Here is a 6,869-nt window from a genome sequence, read left to right as displayed (position 1 = left end):
ATTTTTGGCGGCCTTATCATACCCCAAAACACGTGAGACTTGGCATGCACATTAGGACCGGCGAAAAATTTGATTTTTTGTGGGAGTTGCACATGTGTCTGGCAAAATCGCTCCATAGCGCCCCCTACAAAGTTGCAAAAAGTTGTCATTAGGCCAACTGGCAGCGTGTTTCATCCACAGCTACAAAAATGTGTATGCATATGCAGCACATCAGGACCCACGAAAAAGTCAATCATGACCACGCCCTAAACCCAACAGGAAGTCGGCCATCTTGAATTAGCTGTGAAGTTTGATGAGATTAATAACTAAGCGGGGGTAAGTCCGAGAGACGTCAAATTGGGCCAGCATATGCAAGACTGCCTCCTGATGAAAAGTTATCAAAATGCTCTGCAAAAGTCAAAGGGCGTGGCCATGGCGACCCCCAGAAATATTGATCCTTCGCCATGAAACAGGAAGTGGTGTCTATCTCAGCTGTACATGCTCCAATCTGCCTGAAATTTTACATGTGTGATCTGGGTCCAGCCCTGATGACATCCATGTGGTTATGTACATTAACAGTCATAGCGCCACCTTGTGGTAGCAGGAAATTGACATTTTTTACACTTTGATGTACTATTCTTAGCACGTTGATCAGATTCACCTCAAATGTGGTGACATATGCCAGAACACATTGATGATGATTCCCAGAGAAAATGGTGACTCGTCGTCAAGGGGCGTGTCTGTGGCGGCGCGGCGAAATTCGATTTCTCGCCATGAAAATTGAATTATTAATATCTCAGCTGGAAATGATGCAATCCGGACCAAACTTGATGTGATGGACACCAGTCCGGTTCTGAACACATCCACATTCATAAATTTAGAAATACTCATACCGCCACCTATTGGCAACAGGAAGAAATTGTCATTACATTTGCACGTGGCATTGCCAGAAACTTTGTCATATCATCCTGTAAATTGGTCAGCTCAGTGTTTCCCCCTTGATGATGCCACAGTATGAAGATTTTGACAATTCATAAAATTCTGTTGCCGTGGCAACGCATCGTTGCCGTAATAAACAAAATACTTTTTGACAGGTTAGGAACGCTCATATGCTCACCAAAATTGCCACACACAGCAGGACTGCTGAAATATTTGATATTTTATACAAATTGTCCATGACTGTTGCAAAATGGCTCGATAGCGCCACCTGGAAAATTTCAAACATTTACTACAGGCTGTGTGTCTGACATACAGTTCTGAAATTTGGTAGGCATATGTAACTTGTCAAGACGCACAAAAATGTAATTGACACCCATGGCCAAAACCCAACAGGAAGTTGGCCATTTTGAATTAATTGTCATACGTTTTGACGATTATGGGTCATTTTTGTACATTTTCAAAAGCTATAAACTCAGACAGGGTAACACCGAGAGAGCGGAAATTCGGCCAGGATGTACAGCAGGCATGGGTGATCAAAAGTTATCAAAACGCTCACCTTAAGTCTGAGGGCGTGGCCATGGCGGCCTCCCGAATTTTGATACTTCGCCATGAAACATCAACTGCTGTGTAACTGCCCTAAACATGCTCCAATCTGCCTCAAACTTTACACGTGTGATCAGAGTCCAGTCTTGATCACATCCATAGGCCGACATAAACTCTCGGTCGCAGCGCCACCTGGTGGATGGAAGGAAATGCTCTATAACTAGCCTGTACATGGTCCGATCTGCCTGAAATTTTACATGTGTGATCAGAGTCCGGCCCTCGTCGCATCCATAGGCCGACATGCACTCTCGGTCGTAGCGCCGCCTGGTGGACGTGCGTGGATTCGCCGACCAGCAAGGATGCGATGACCCGTCCAACGCTGCTTGCAGCTTTAATTTTTAACTTGAGTTTTGACTCGACAGTTTTTGTGAGGAGGTTGGACTTTAGGCTTTGTGCTGGAGGTTGAACCCTGATTTTCAAGATTTTCAAAGTGTACAGACCTCTTGAGTCCTGAGGAGATGAGCTTTCACACAGTCTGAGGGCTGAAATTTTCGAAGTTTCACAGTAGTTGTCTGTAAACTAGAACCTTCAGATAGTCCAAGGACTCGTGTCTTCTATGTCCATGTGTAGTTGTCTGTTAGTTTGAAATGTCAGATAGTCTGAGGACTGAAATGTGCAAAGTGTCTTAGTACTTCTCTGTTAGTTAGAAATTTCTGTTTAATCGAAGCCTTAAAAGTTGTGAACATGAGTCTTGATTTCACATTTAGAGTATCCATTTGAGTTTTGGTGAGACGTTCACCTGTGTGCTATTTAGAAATGGTCCAGAAACTTTGATTGTATTCACTGAAAAGTATAGTTAGTGGTGATCAGAAGGTAACATTAGTTTGATCAATGATTTCAACTATTAGTAGAGTTTATGAGGGAAGCAGTTTTGAGAAAAGAGTTATTAGTAAATCAATTCATAGTGCAACCCAGAACATTGAAAGAGGAACTGTTTGAAGAAACAACCAGATGTTTTTGTTTCAGAATAGAAAACGTTTTAAGATATGTAAATTTATTGGGTTTTTTTGGATTTTGTTATTGTGTCTTCTGTGTAATTAGATATTCAAAAGTGTCACTGGTGTTTTTCAAATTTTTTGTCTGTTTTTAGATTAATCTTAAAAGTTTAGTTTTGGTCTTTTGTCATTCTTTATGATTTTATAATATTAGATTAGATGTACAACTGTTTTGTCTTTTTAATGTGTAATTGTTGAGTGAAAAGTATTATTGGATGTGATGAGTTAAAATATTATTTTCAATATTAAATGTTTAAACTCTTGTAGTTTGTAATTTTAAGAACTTGTAGTAGATTTTAATGTGTAATTGTATATTTAAAGTTTTCATAGTAAATTGTGTTTAATTCCTAGTAAAAGTGTTATCGTCTTTAAGGTGTTTATTTGTAAATAAACATTTAACTATTTAAATAAGTGTACTAGTCTCTTTCACTTTTTGTTTGGATAGACGTAGTGAGAGACAGCCAGACAACGGGGTTAGAAATAAGAGGTAAGCCAGCTCATACAGCATGGGGTGTACAAGCAGGAGTCGAACCCGGGCCTCAGCGGCGGGGACCTAGTACATACGTCAGAGGCGTAACCCGTAGAGCTACATGAGCACGTATATTCTCTCCTTGTAAACGTGTATAAATCCAATAGAAAGTCTAGGGATAGAGTTAGGGTTACAGAGCAAGGTCCTTACAGCAGTAATGAAAAATAAGGTAAATTTAATATGACACATAAATATTTTTAATATTAATACTAAGCAACAGAATAATCCGAGAAATTAATCCGCGGTTTTCCCTTCAGCATTGTGGGTCTAAATACTCCCTAACGGAGACGTGCAACCACAATGCTGAAGGGAAAACCCCAACTTTATTTTAGAAATTTTTTTGGCTAGAGTGGCTTATTATTAAATTATGAAAAAATGTTAAATTTTATATCCATTTTTGGAGGATACATTACAACTGTCAGGACCTACCTCTCCAACCCTAACCCTTCCCCTAGACTTCTATTGGGTTGGTACACCTTTGCTGACATGCAACATGTGTGATCATATAGCTCTGCGGGTTAAGCCACTGACGCATGTAGTTGTTCCTCAACGCTGAGGCCCTGGTTCGATTCCCGCTCGCAACCCCGTGCTGTATGAATTGTTCTCATTCTTATTTCTACCCCATTGTCTGGCTGTCTCTCACTACGCCTATCCATCAATTAACTGCAAAAGACTACAACACTTATTTACAAATTTCCTGTTTATTTATTAAATACAATTCTTGAATTTCTTACATCTTTTTTTCCCCCATACTTTATAAAAGTTTAATTGTCTTAACTTTTTCCCATTTATTTAATTGCTTCTTTTTTATGTATTTTCTTTCTTTAATCTTCTTCTTCTTTCTAGAATTTAACACCAACCTTAAATTTTTGGTGATTTTTACACATTTTGAAAAGCTATCAACTCAAACAGGGTAACACCGAGTGAGCTGAAATTTGGCCAGGATGTACTCCAGGCATGGGTGATCAAAAGTTATCAAAATGCTCACCTTAAGTCTGAGGGCGTGGCCATGGCGGCCTCGTGAATTTTGATGCTTCGCCATGAAACATCAACTGCTGTGTAACTGCCCTAAACATGCTCCAATCTGCCTCAAACTTTACATGTGTGATCAGAGTCCAGTCCTGATCACATCCATAGGCCGACATAAACTCTCGGTCCCAGCGCCACCTGGTGGATGGAAGGAAATGCTCTATAACTAGCCTGAACATGCTCCAATCTGCCTGAAATTTTACACGTGTGATCAGAGTCCGGCCCTCGTCGCATCCGTACGCCGACATGCACTCTCGGTCGCAGCGCCGCCTGGTGGACGTGCCTGGATTCGCCGACCAGCAAGGATGCGAGGACCCGTCCAACGCTGCTTGCAGCTTTAATTTGATATAGAATTAAAAACAAAAAGAAGATTCAGCATCATTAGTTCCTCTAAGAGCCTCTTGTAATGGAAACCTGGAGGTGACATAAATGCACAGATGGTAGTCGGTTGTCTGACATGACAAAAGCAGTGCAATTTACCTCAAATGTACACTTATTGAGGGCTGTTTCCTCATCCAGACCACATGACACAACTGAGGCCTTCTGTTCATGGATAGAAAAAGTTTTAAGTTAGTTGAAGAACAGACTTAAAATATACATCTATGTGAGGTGTTGTTGCAGGCCTTGGCTAGGTCTGTTACAGTCAATTTAGAGAGGAAATCTGTCCTCCATTATCCCTCTTTGATTGTTCCTCTGCTGCAAAGAAAGTAGACTCAAGATTATATAAGATCTAACTGTAAAATGTCAAATTGTGTCAGCTAGAAAAGCTCTGCGCATTACGACTGTTGAGCGTGTTCGTTTTTTGAGATAGAAGACGAACAACTTCTCTCTATTAGAGTTGTTTATTCTGCAACAAGTAGCTTGATCAAGGACCATTACTGTTCAGAGGACTACAGTTAACAAAGGTGTTAATCTGAAGGCATCTTCCCAGTAATGGGTGGAATTCACAGTGTACAGAGTGGATTTATGAACATGTGCAACAATATCATTGGTCAAAAACTGTTGGAGACGAACCACTCTTTTCTCCAGCCCTCTCATCGTTGGTGCACAGACACTCTTACCTACACAGGTCAATGCAACTCATTTTTGTTAGGACTTATAAGCAATGTGTAAATCTATATAGAGTTATCAGTATGTCCCACAGGAATGTTTAATGTAGCAGCATGTACGACGGGAATGTCAGAAACAGTAAATCATTAGACAGACCTTGAAGAAGAGATGTGCAGATCAGTATTAACCTACTGCCTGAATCCTTTATAACTCCAGTGAGTTTGGTCCTACATGGAACCGATAGGATGCTGTCAAGAGTTCTGAATGTCTGTGGTTTAAACCAACTAGTCCTACAGAGGCATCTGGAGCTCTGAAGATGTTACATGTTTATTCTTATATAAATTAAAAACCTTTTTTCATGGCAAGTGGAACAAATTTCACTCACACTACCTCTGTAAGTCATGTCAGTGAGCCATTGTGCACATCTAGACAACACTAGAACCAGCTCACCTGTGACACAGTTTTTTTCATGCTATGACATGCTGAAATTTCTGTTGTATAAAGCTCCGTTATGCATCATTGCTTATGGAAAAACACGCTTTGAATGTCACTAAAACACTTGAAGGCTTTGTTAATGGTTTAGATAGTATTGGTTTATACACAGAGGAGGTCAAATAGCACTGTGCCTGAAATAATTAGTACAGAGATGTTAAATCAATCCACTGGAGCAGATTTTTCTTCTCTGATTTCTGATTGTTAGGATGAAAATTTGCTACTAGTCGCTCTGCAGGACTCTTGTTTTTTGGCTATAAAAAGAGTCGAGAACAAGATCTGATGAACACCATTTATTGTGGCCAAATTAGATTTCTGTGACTCTGTTATTTATTATGATCTATTAGTGAATGGTTTCTATGTAGTGTAGCCCAATATGTTTGGCGGCAAATGAATTCTGGCGTTTAACCATGATATAAATTGGCAGAATATCTCTTTACTGCCTGAAATGCAAAGTAGAGTCAGATCCAGGACAAATACAGACACAGTGATCACAGTGTAAAATCAGAGAAAAAAGACAGAAGGAAATGTCAGGGAAAGTGGAGACAGAGATGCACTTCCTCTTTAAATGTTTCAAATACAATTATACGACAGGAATACTTCTAAAAAGGTTGACTTGTCAATCCCAAACTTCACAGAAATAGACAACATTGAAAGGAGACATAATTAAAACAACACTGAATATGGCAGTTATGTTGACATAGCATTTAATAAATATGGCAGACACAACACATATTAACATTTTTTCTCCTTTATTGCCATTCTCCTGTTCTATTTTTTGTCTTCTTATTAATTTTCTTCGTTTTATATTTAGAATAACAAGAATGTAAAATCAGTAAGAGACAGAAACGAAAAAATGTCCGTTTTTTCATTTTCTGAGACCGGAAGTGGTCATCAGCAAGTGTGGAGCCAAACAGAGTACGGTGCATAGACTGTATATACATTTTTTTTTTCGTTAGTTTTCATGGTCAAAATGAGAGATCAGGTGGTGGATCTTAAAATAAATCAATATTGATTTTTTTTTATAGAGCGTTAAAGTTTTGCGAAGCCAAGGGGCGGGACTACTTGATTGACAGTCCGGTCTGGAATGATTGACAGGTCCTATGGAGGAGGCAGCAGAGACTCTGCTCTCCTCGTTTGGATTAATTCTGATAGAACTGTTGGTTTATTTATCGGTGGAGCAGCAGAACATTTTCCACAGACAGTTTTCCTGCCCGTTGGCTTGTTTTAACCAGTTTTCTACCTTCGGCTGA

This window comes from Amphiprion ocellaris, chromosome 22 (genome assembly GCF_022539595.1).
Source record: "Amphiprion ocellaris isolate individual 3 ecotype Okinawa chromosome 22, ASM2253959v1, whole genome shotgun sequence".
Classification (NCBI taxonomy): Eukaryota; Metazoa; Chordata; class Actinopteri; family Pomacentridae; genus Amphiprion; species Amphiprion ocellaris.
The sequence above is the reverse complement of the archived record's forward strand: the minus strand, read 5'-3'. Positions refer to the sequence as shown.